This window comes from Amphiura filiformis, chromosome 16, assembly GCF_039555335.1.
Source record: "Amphiura filiformis chromosome 16, Afil_fr2py, whole genome shotgun sequence".
NCBI lineage: Eukaryota > Metazoa > Echinodermata > Ophiuroidea > Amphilepidida > Amphiuridae > Amphiura > Amphiura filiformis.
This window is the reverse complement of record NC_092643.1, coordinates 27,147,905-27,160,544: the sequence shown is the minus strand read 5'-3', so window position 1 is coordinate 27,160,544 and position 12,640 is coordinate 27,147,905.

Genomic DNA, 12,640 nt, shown 5'->3' with positions numbered 1-12,640 from the left:
TAATTACAAATGCAATACTATTTCTGTAATGTAACTTTGGTATAATGCATTCTTTTGACAACAGAATAATTATAATAATAATTACAATAATAATAATAATAATAATAATAATAATAATAATAATAATAATAATAATAATAATAATAATAATAATAATAATAATAATACCTGGAATTTTCAGTCGACACTTCGACTTTCATCAGCAGACTAGCAACCCAAATTAGAGGTCAGCAACCTTTCGGACACTTGACCCCAAAGTAGGATCGTACACTCTAGGTAGCTTGTATCAGCCCCGTCTCTGTTCAGTGATGGCTGGTTCACGGGTAGGGAAATTGTTATGTTGTGATCAAAGGTTTAAACTAAACTATGTTTACTACCAACAGAGATGAACTTTCATTCTAACAATGGCGATAATAATGTAAACTTTCCAAAACTTGAATATCAACAGTGATATTAGTGATCGTCTTTCCAAAACTTTGATTACCATTAATTATGATAATAATGTAATATCACATCCCAGCAAACACAAAACGTTTTCGACATCATTCGCAAAAGGTTATAAAAGGTTGTCAGGAAACGTTTAAATGTCGGGTTATATAAAGGGTACATTAATGGTATAAAACGTTTTCATAACATTAAATAACATTTGTTGGTAATTTACTGCACAGCAAACACAAATGTTTTACAGAAAACATTTAAATGTCGGGTTATATAAAGGGTATAAAAACGTTTTAATAACATTCCAAAAACGTTTTTGAAAACTTGGTACAAATCATTCTAAACAGAATGTTATTTTGGGGTTGAAAAAATATTTTGCAAAAAATGTTTGCCCAAAATATTTACAATAACGTTTTTAAAATGTATTCTTTATATAACCCGACATTTAAATGTTATTAAAACGTTCTGTAAAAAAACATTTTAAGAACATTTATGTGTTTGCTGGGTGCAAATATTTTAACATAATGTTATGTAAGTGTTGACAAAATATTTGGCCAAAAATGTTTCCAAAATAGTTTTTAATGACATTTCAAAAACATTTTAAAAATATTGCTGTAGTGTGTTTTCATACAAAACGTTTTAAAACGATTTCATGACCTTTATATAACCCGACATTTTAATGTTATTAAAACGTTTTTACCTAAACCAAAACCCAAAATATAACTTATTTAAAACGTTTTAAAAACGTGTTTGTGTTTGCTGGGATGCGAGATGTTTAATGGATTTAATTGTAAACCAAGTCGTGTGTACGCTACATACAAGATGGTGTGCTGAATAAATAAAATGCATATACAACGTTAAGTTCCAGTGCGTATTTGTATAGTTCTTTTTCATGCAATTTTAGTATTTGAGGCATATTGGTACATGTTTTAAACAGATTAATTGTCTAGAACAAAGTACACTGATCAATATGTCTTTTGTTTTCAAAATATATCAATTTATACTTTCTTTGTATCTTATTGTTTTTTATCAATAATTAATCAAGTTAATTAAGTAAAATTATCAGTTATTTTGAGCTTATTAAGTATATTGATTATTGATAAAAACAGTAAGATACAAAGAAAATACAAATTGATGTATTATGAAACTGTATGTCCGATTTGCTTCCAACAGAAGGCATATTGATCAGTATACTTTGCCCTACTCAATTAATCTATTACAAACATGCTCAGAGTATAAATTTACATATTTCCAGAAATGTCTTCATATACCACCTTGGTACATGATTTACATTATATGAAACTTTGGTACAAAAATTAATTTATTTGGATTGAGTTCACTTATATTGGCCCAATGTGAATAATTTATTTGAATAAACCTATTCAGATCAGCGTCCCCTCTCAGGAGTTAGTAATTTCATGAAACAAATGGTCCAGTGAATAATTAAATCCTCTATTTTATAACACAATATTCTTTGTTTTTCTCTAAATTTTGATAGACAACATTAATTTCTTAATATGCTATTAGTTTAAGGCCATATTGTCTTTTTAATATCGGGATCACTAATCTGTACACATGTTTCGCAATTATTTTACGGAGGTCAATATAATATAATTTCCAGCATTTATTATTGATATACATGTAATACAAATCTAGTTAAATTTATTGATATAGTGTTTCTAGTATTCTCATTTATTGATATAGTGTTTCTAGTGTTCTCATTCAAAGGTGTATATATTTTTCTTTTTTAACACTGTTCTATCTTGTTGCTGGTCAACAAAGAACTATAAAGTAATTTTATTTTGTTTTTGTAATAAAAACTACTTATTTTGATCGTAATTGTATAAAATGTATATATATTATCTGTAACAAACAGTGTTTTATAATATACCTTGATAATTCAATAAAGCTAATGTTATGTAAGTTTATTGAAACAAATGTCACTTCGTAAGGCCGCTTGCTTCCCTCATGTGTTGGTTTGTAATATATTGATATATCGAATACAATGTTGCATCTTTGGGAGAGGACTTTAAACAGTGGAAGAGATCAAGAGTGGATTCGGAAGAGTAGGAATCAATCAAGTAAGCATTTTCTTACCTTTGATTTTTCTTAAAGCCATATTGTAACATTAGATGAGGAGGACGCCCTCAATGTTTTTCAAAATTGTGTTTTTTTACACGATTGTAATGTACTTTATTAAACTAACATACCCTGCAAAAATTAAGACTCCATGTGATATAGTTTTGTCTGAATCCGTGATTTTGAATAAAACGCAGGAACCGTCGCTTAATTATTATGATGGAAATAAAAGTCGAACATATACGTGATGTTCATTAAACAGTACGCACATGGCGCGCGGGAAATTGTACTGTAACAGGACCGACGGAGTGACACATATTGGCGACATCAGCGCTGGTAGTAAATTCTAATTTTCTTTGCTTTGTCTCAGTTGTTCGGCTCAAAATTAAATGGGGGCATATCTAATGGTAAAGGCTAACAGTTCATGGAAAAGAAATACTAATCTATTATTTATTAAAATGTTACAACATGGCTTTAATGCAGATATGGTTTAATACCACAAATTGCTTTTACACAGTTTTCAATGGAAAAATTCTGACAAAATATTCAAAACTCTCTCAGTTAAACGCCAACAATGCGAGATGAAAGTAAATAATTTAGATGGCAAATGATCAAAAACATACTTAGGTTGACATTTCTTGTTTCAACGCACTGAAAAATGGCAGTGCGCCGTCGATTCTAAAAGTTACAATTAGGTAGGGCGAATATTACACTAAAAACATATGCCATGCGGATGAATTTTGTTCATATGTCAACAAAAATATCATGAGAGAAATTATACTATTTCAAAGCATCAAAACACAAAATGTGCTTTTCTTGCTATATAACTTGGTTAATTCCAGTGATTTTAAAGCAGCGTTTTCAGATGGCCCACACACAAATAGTTCCTCGTATTTTCATGCATCGCCCAGGCCTATTAGTGGTATACAACGATACACGTAGTTAAGGCACACTATACATGTATATCTGTATTAAAAAAGGATAAGAGTTTCTCGCTAGGAGCAATCGGTGTTTACATTTTGCCCTGTTTAATATAACATGACATATTAAAAAAAAGAAATAAAATATGTTTGGTACTTGAATTGCCCATTGAAGTCTTACGCTTCGTTTTTAGTTTCAAACTTTTGTCAACGGTTGGCACGTTAATTGTGCTTCTATTGATGAAATATTTAAAGATGGTAACGTTATAAATGGATACATGTTCCTGATATAGTAACTGTAACATACAACATGTACGTTTATGGTCGCAATTCAAACATGTATTATAGAGTATTCACTGAAATGTATAAAAACACCTCTGTACACTGCAAAAACTTTGAGCAAAAAATATTCGCAAAATTGGTTCAAATAGCAACAGTCTAATGCGGCCCATACACGATCAATGTTATTGATCAATATTGCGGACACTAGATGCAGGAGTGGATACAAAATCTACCATTGTGTGTGTACAATGGTATATTTTGTATCCACTCTTGTATCAAGGGGCTTTGATATTGATCAATAAATTGAACGTGTATGGGCTGCATACCTTATTGGAGAGAACACTGTACCCCAACAATTGCATCAAGTTTACATAATGTTGGGCAAATTGAACATTGTCCAACGATTTATACTGTTCATATTGACCAAACGTTGGGCGAAGTTATATTTGCAGAATACAGGTCGTATCAAAATGATTTGTACCCGTACGTTTCTAGTGATTATGGACAAGACTGTCACATCCAAATGCAACATAGGAGCTACCTTGTTTATAGATGAATGTTACATACGTTAAAGCCATAAATTATGGGCATTTCAAAAGGATCCGATATTACTGGACATTTTCATCAGGACTGTTGTTAAAACATGATAGTACAATTTCCTATTTCTAATCCAATAAAGTAGTACTTACGGGGGACGTTTCAAAGTCTAGCAGACTTCTTTCTCCACACTATTGTAGCTTATTGTTGTTCTGATGATCCACTATATTTTGCGCAGATGTAACTATAGAGTTGCTCCAATATTGCATTTTAAAGAAGAGGCTTGTCAATAAACACCAAAAAACTGACGGGCACCAATCATTTTGATACAGCTTGTAATACTTTGTAAACAAGGTGTAATATCGTATAAAATAATTATGCGAAACTTGTGCAGAATGTCATAATTATGTGTAAAACGTGTATATGCTAAAGAATGAACGTTCTGAAATATTACAAAATTCTATCAGGGAGAGTGTGGCTTAATGGTTAGTGGTTAGGGTACTTGCCTTTAGTGATGAGGTTCCGGGTTCAATTCCAGGCTTTGGAGATTTGCCGGGATATTGACTTGGGGAAAAATGTCTGAAATTAACTGGCAACCTCTGTAGATTAAATTCAGATTTCCGCTCTCCCCATGGTTCATTTAGAATTGGGTAAATGAATCAGGAAAGTACTGCGTCCTTCGAGGGGACGTTAAGCCGTGGCGTCGGTCCCGTGTACAAAGAGTCATACTTGTACATGTATCCTACAGCCAGGTTAAAAAAGATAAGGGTGTTAACCCCTGACTGTCCCAAACCACCCGGTGTTCAAATGGACCCCAATGGAAATAAGCTTCAAAAGAGTCTTTCTTGGGTTCATAAACAAAACAAAAATTCATAAATAACCCAATGTCACAAAATGAACGTTTTAAGTGGATATATTTTTAAAATGATGCATTTATTACATTTGAACACATTGGTGCAAAACGTTAATATATTTAGTGCTGCATGTATGGAAGTATAAACAAAATAGTATTTGTGGGAGTAGCATGGTAGAATTACTTAAAGTTTGTTTTTACTCATCTGTAATGTGTGCTGAAAGGAGAATATTGATAGTTTTCTTTTCCTTTTAGCATGTTTAGAAATGAATGAATAAATTAAAGCCATAATCTATGCTTTCCATCAAATTTTAATTTTGTTATTGTTTACACTGTAGCTACTGCCAGGAAGTATTTCTGTCCTTTTTGAGCCGAAATAACGAGGTAAAAATAACAAATCTCACAGGTTATTTTGGCCAGATCCATGGGGAATTTAATGTCTGAATATGAAATTATATCACATTTTCTCTGTTGCCTTAACAAACACGTCAAACTTGGCTGATTCCGTATAAGTTGAGACATGTGTAAACATTACAAATATGCCAAAACAATTTAGATTTGGAAAAAATTAACCACTTTTATATTATAAGAGCGCACATTATGGTTTTAATAACTTAACATTTTAACAAACGTTTAAATTGCACCGTGTTTTTTGATGAAAACCATACATTATCAGTATATTTGTTGTATAGAAATAATACTAATGTGACGTCTAATCTTAGACAAACATGGTAGACAATAAAAATGAAATTTAAATCTTGAAGCCACATGCGCAAGAGTTAGTCATTATGTTTTACCATTGGCTAAGGTGAGAGGGATGTAATTGTCATATTATATGTCCATTATAAAAGTGTACCTCATTAAATGGTGATTTGTATATAAAAAATAAAAATTTGTGAAAGTACTTTTTGGTGTGATATCATTGTTTCATTTGTCAAAAACTAAACAGTTCTAGTACCTTAAAATTCATGAATATCATTATACATTATGGTTTTCCAATTTATTTCCTGGTCTCCGCCGCCACTTTCCAAAAAACATGGTTAATTTACCGTTTACCATGTTTACAGGGGCATATAATGGAAAGGTTTGGCTACAAAAACGATTCTCTTATAAAACATCTTTGCACAGTTTCCACCTTGATACACCTGAGCACACAATTTCGTCCAAGAGCTTCCAAGCAAGCAGTGGATTGTCTCTACACAGTCTTTGATTACACTACACGGTTGAGTGCATAGCATCATAAGAGCTGTGTGAGCTTCTAGCTGGTGATTATTGGAAAATAGGCATTTGTGATTTGTTATAGCAAGGCGAATGTGGTAAATCTGTTGAAAAATACCTATATGCCAAGATATTTTTAAACAAGTAGGTTTAAAAGTCAAAACCTCAAGTGATCCTTACAATATTTTTCAGATTTTATGTTATTAAATGAAAGAGCACACTTATATTGTCCCTATACTAGCTTCATTTCAATGAGCAATGGTCAATTCTCTTTAAATTGCAAATCTTGTGCAAAAAGGTACTATTTTCGCCTGTTTTACGGTTGTAAATTCAATGAACTAACTATGACTAAAAAGCGCTTACAAACTGATACATGTGTGTTGTTTCTTACTTCTAGATATGTCGGTCAAAACCAAGGCGAACAATGTTTTAGATACGATAAATTAATCATTTGGATTGATAAAAACAAAAACTTGAATATTAAGAGGATAAACTACACACAGTTGAAATTTGCTTGTCAAAACTAATCGAAAACTTATTTGCGTCTGCGAAAAGTCTCACCAGTGAACCACGTAGGCTACTTATCAAAGCTGGTATTGAAGATATACATAAAGGTTCCCAAAAGACCTAAAAAGAATGTGTGGGTCGTTTATGAAATTCCACGTATATCTTCAATACGAACGGTCCACATTTTCATATGATGGACAGCTTTTCTTCACAGCTGCATTGTTGCAGGACTGTTAAGTGTCAGAAATATCATTTTTTAATTATTTGCCATAAAATTTCGCGAATTTAAAAAAAAAAAAAAATTACTTGATATCAGAAGGACATTATTCAGAGTGTAATTTGGTGTGTCTGATATGATGTGCTCTCAGGTCCCACAAAAATATTGTGCAAACGTCACTATCCGAGCCCTGAATGGGGTTTCAATTTTATCAATACTGCTGTTTTCCTCGTTTTTTGCCCAATTTTGACAATTTTAATGACTTATTCTTCACTTTTACTGGCAGTTTATTTATACCAATATTAATATTCAAACGACTCTATTATAATTCATAATGTAGGATCTATGTGTACACATGATAAAGTATAGAGTTACATGCAGTTTGCGAACCGTGTTACAATTAAATATTGGGAGGCTAAATTTATCACCATGGTTATCATAAGGTTTAGATATTGATTTTTAAGTAGCAACACGAACCACATTAATGGAAAGTCGCTGCTATTGGGAAAAAATCAAAACGAAGCAAACGATGGATGGTACTTAAGGGGTGTGTTAGGAACCTTTATTAGGTTAACTCCTATTAAATAGTAAAACATGACGTACACCACCTAACTTGTGTGAGAAATGCCATAGGGCACTTTGTAATATGTTATTTGCTTACAGACTTTTATATCTGGTAAGAGCCCATAAACCTATGTTTGTCATCCAACAAATCACAAATTACAGCTTTTGGGTTGTATTTGCATGCAAACTTTGGTATTAACGAAAATACACTGGAAGGTGACCTGAATGAAATACGGGTCCAATATGAATATAATGGGGGGGGGGACCAAATTATTATTCGGAAATTATTGGCCATGTATGTATAAAAAATGTCAAATAACGATTGTTTCTGACATTTCTCTTTAATGAAAAATGTGCAAAATACAGACTCTTCATTAATTTGCCCTTAAATCTTACCATATATAAAGGTTCGTAAACAAATGACATACCGTAAATACTCGATAGTTAGCAGGTGCTTACTATCGAGCGCTTTTGAAAACATGAAACTGTATCAAAGTCCGGCGCTTTACCAACTGAGCTAATGGGGTTGAGACACACATTTGCAGGTTGTAATTTGTTCGTATATAGCTATGTGTATCGATGATTAGCTCCAAACCCTTTACACTTTTGTGGATGGGACTCTTCATGTTTGCATGTTTTAAAAGCGCTCGATAGTAAGCATATATGCTAACTATCGAGTTTTTACTGTTTATGGCATGTACTGACGCATGACATTCTCATATACAAAATAGTTGGTATAGGTTATGTTTTTCTCTTCTGCAGGATTAACCTAAAAAAGGTCGCTATAAGATTCCTTCAGTTCAGACCCATTAAACAGTATTTTGTGACAGGTTGTTATGATACCATTTCACTGACGTTACAATCGACTACTTTTAATGATTTGGCCGTTGCTAGGCAATCATTATGAAAGTGACGATTAAACCCATCAAATCAGACACATTTCCCTAGCGCTTGTCATTTTAAATCAGGATTAATATTACTATTAGCATTTTTTCTTTCTGTTACGGATTGTTGATTTACAGTATTGTGCTATACACCCTCTTCATAAGTAGAGGAGACCACAAAAACGTTGGATAATATTATAATTTCATGGTATGTTCAAGGTACAAGAACTTGTGTTGTTGTTGTCTATTCGTGTGAATTTGTGTAAAAGGTGGGCCTTGAGTCATTAAGAATACTGATCTTATTTTTAAAGACCATTTAAAAGTGGATCAACGGCACACTGAGCTCAAAATGGAAGCAAATGAAATTCCCGAATCAATTCTGAAGGTATTCCATTTGGGCCCAAACTTTTTTCTGAACTTTTTCCCGAGACTTTGTACAAATTTCTCATTGATAAATCTCCGGGAAATTTACCGGAATTGGTGAATTGGCGATTAAATCTGATCGATGTGCCCGAAGCTTTGATATCTAGTATTACCCCAAAGGTGCGAGATCATTATATCGAGGGCTTAGAATCAGAACCATCTATGTCCATAATTACATGTCACTCATTTCGGTAACAAATGGACAGTTATTTCTGCCTTCAGTTCAGTTCAGTTCCATGGTTGTTTGATGTGATCATAATTATTTTGTCTAACAAAATATTACATAATTTTTACTTCTAGACCTCTACCATTCTAACACATATTTTGCAGCTATTTTTAACTCAGATTTTCTTTTCCTTATCAAATTTTTCATGTTTTTCTGCCTTTTTTTCTGGTAATTCTTCTTCTATAAACTATACATTTATGTAAAAATTGAGGGCGCTATTTATATACATATATTTTTAATTTAGTTTAGTCCAATAAGATGAGCTATTCCATTAATCTCATGATAAAAAGTAGTTTATGTTTCTCTGCCTTTTTTCTGGTTATTCTTCTATAAACTATACATTTATGTAAAAATTGAGGGCGCTATTTATATACATATATTTTTAATTTAATCTAGTCCAATAAGATGACCTATTCCTTTTATCTCATGATAAAAAGTAGTTTAAAAATGTTGACGCATCCTCTCCAACAAATTACGTAGGACAGTGACCTGTACATATGCATTGTTATTAACCAACGTTTTAAAATGTACACAGATTTGGGGTCAAAGGTCATTAAGGGGTCACTTCCGGTGAAATACCTTCCAAATGGTTATTCTGCTGCAAATAACGTAGCAGAGTGACGTCACTTGCACACAAGCATTATTATTACCCAGTGTTTATACATTGTAAACAGATTTGGGGTCATTAAGGGGTCACTTCCAGTGTTAAACCAAATACCTTCATACAAATTTATTAGCCAAGAAAAAAAACATAGCACAGTGATTGTACGTTCATACCTGAATTGTTGTTACCCAGTGTATATGTAGTATTTTTGATCTGGGGTCAAAAGTCATTGAGGGGTCACTTCCGGTCTAAAACGAAATACCATCAAAATTGTTATTAGCCTGGGAAACATAGCAGCGTGACGGTATATTCACACATGAATTGTTGTGGTATTTTTTTTTATTTAGGGTCAATGGTCATTAAGGGTCACTCTCGGGCAGGGGCGTAGCAAGAGCATCAGGGGCCCATGGACAAAGAACAGTACGGGCCCTTTTAACCAGGGCGGAATTTAGCTTACCTTATGGGCCGTGGGCCAGGCCAAAATTTGGAGGCCCCGAACTCACGTGCCGAGGAAGGCATGTGCCTTCAAGTCAGTGGCCAAGTTTTGGTGTCACAAAGGGGGACTAACATATTTTGTTCAATTCAATGTCAGACTACTTTGGCCCCAGGTCAACATACATTTTGGTATTTGAATGCGCGCGAAGCGCAGAAACTTTTACAATTTTGCCCTATTTTGACCAAAAACATGCTGTTATATTGTGGTTAAAAGAAAGATGCATAGGGCAATTTTGGGGCCCAAAATTGCCCTGGACCTGGGCCCATCTGGCCCAATGGTATGAAAATCCGGCCCTGCTCTCCATTATCAGCCCTTATTTAATTTTCGCTTTTGTGCTCGGGGCCCCTGAACCTTCGGGCCCATGGACTTCGTCCACCCTGTCCCCCCGCTTGCTACGCGCCTGCTCCCGGGCCGTGACGAAATACCTTCAAAATGCCACTTCTGCCTGATACAAATATGCATCGACTTTAGTCAGTGTCTATTGGAAGTTTACAGATTTGGGGTCAAAGGTCATTAAGGGATCACTTCTTGTCCGAAACGAAATTCCTTCAAAATGCCCCTTCTGGCACAAATCATATAGCAGAGTGATGTCTCGCGCACACATACATTGCTATTAGCCAGTGTCTATGGGGTGCTCAGAGATTTCGGTCATTAAGGGGCACTCATGGATCGTTCGAGTCCGGACTCGGACTCGAGTCCGGACTCGAGTCCACTTTTTGTTGGACTCGGACTTGGCTCGGACTCGGACACGAAAAGACTCGGCTTGGCTCGGACTCGGACACAAAAGGACTCGGACTCGAAGCCGAGTCCGGTCCGAGTCCAGTCCAATTAAATCCATGTAAAATGTGAAATGATAAATCTAAAAATGTCAAAATAGATCTCAAATTTGTTGACTTTACTTATTTGAACATTTTCCAAATTAATTGGGGCTGTCAAATCTGTGATCTGTCATATATCCTACATATCCAGCAAATTATTTAGATTTATCTGTCACTTAGCAGAATCATAATTATTATTGTTATCATTAATTTAGTAATGAAATAATTGATAATTAATTAAATGCATAATTTGAATATTTGGACTATAAAAAATATCTAAGATTTTTTCATGGAACTTTCCAATCCATTAAAATTTAAGAGAGAAACATGCACATGCACTAGACCCTACATCTCAGCTCCCACTCAGTAAATTGGTAGGTCCATGACAGGGCTACGGTGTCTGTAGTTTGTGTGTGCTCACTACTCACAGCACATTTGTGTGGGACAATTTTGAAAAGATGTTTAGAATTAAAGGTGAATTTCTGTTAGTATGATTATTATGATGATGATGATGATAAAGATGACGATGATGATGCAGAGATCTAGATGCCAACATTAACATCCAGAAAATAGAGGGGATTCAAACAAAAAATAGGGAGACTTTCAAAATTACATGCAACTTCAAGGGCACAAAATTTGCCAGAAATAGGGAGGTTGCCAACTTTGGGTGTCAAAATGGATAAAAATGTTTACAATAATATAGGAGCTCTCCTCTAAAATGTATTTGAATACATTGCAATTCATTTACACATCTTTATGCTTCACACAGCCAAGTGACATTTCTCTAGGGGTGAGTTTACATGTAGTGTGCCACACACACGTACACAAATACCCCCGCATGACTGCTGTCTGATGGTCTGATACATGTAGTTTTTACCTTCAGGAGTTACATGTAGCTGCTCATGGGTATGGGTCTTTGAAGTATTGTGTGTACCATGTGTACGGTTGGTTGGTTGGTTGACCTGGGTTGAGTCTTTGAAATGTCAACTGTGTGGGGTGGGGTTTGGTAGGGTGGGTGTGTATAGGGAGAGCAGTGTGTCGTTTGGTGTAGTGAGTGACCTTTGACCAATGACCTTCTCTTTCTGCAACTTTATCATCAAAATGCCTTAAAATTATGCGGAAACTTTGAAATTGTCTTTTTTTCAGCAAATTTGTATTGTAAATTTTCAAATTAGAAACAAAATATAAAATTTTGCTCCATTATTTGGAATAATGACCCATTTTTTCAAACTTTTATACAAAATGACCCTCTTCTTTCAAAATTGTATACCCAATTACCCTAGCCTTTTCATTTTGTTATACCCAATGACCCATTTTTATACAAATTCCTACTAAGCAATGCCAGTAGGCAGATACATGTCACATTCAAGTTGAATGACCCCCCCACCTCCGGTCATGGACTCTGACCGAGTTCGGACTCGAGCCGGACTCGAGTCCGGACTCAGGTCTTATTTTTGTTGGACTCGGACTTGGCTCGGACTCGGCACCCCCGGACTTGGACTCGAGTCCGGACTCGGACACAAAAGGACTCGGACTTGGCTCGGACTCGGATACAAATGGACTTGGCTCGGCTC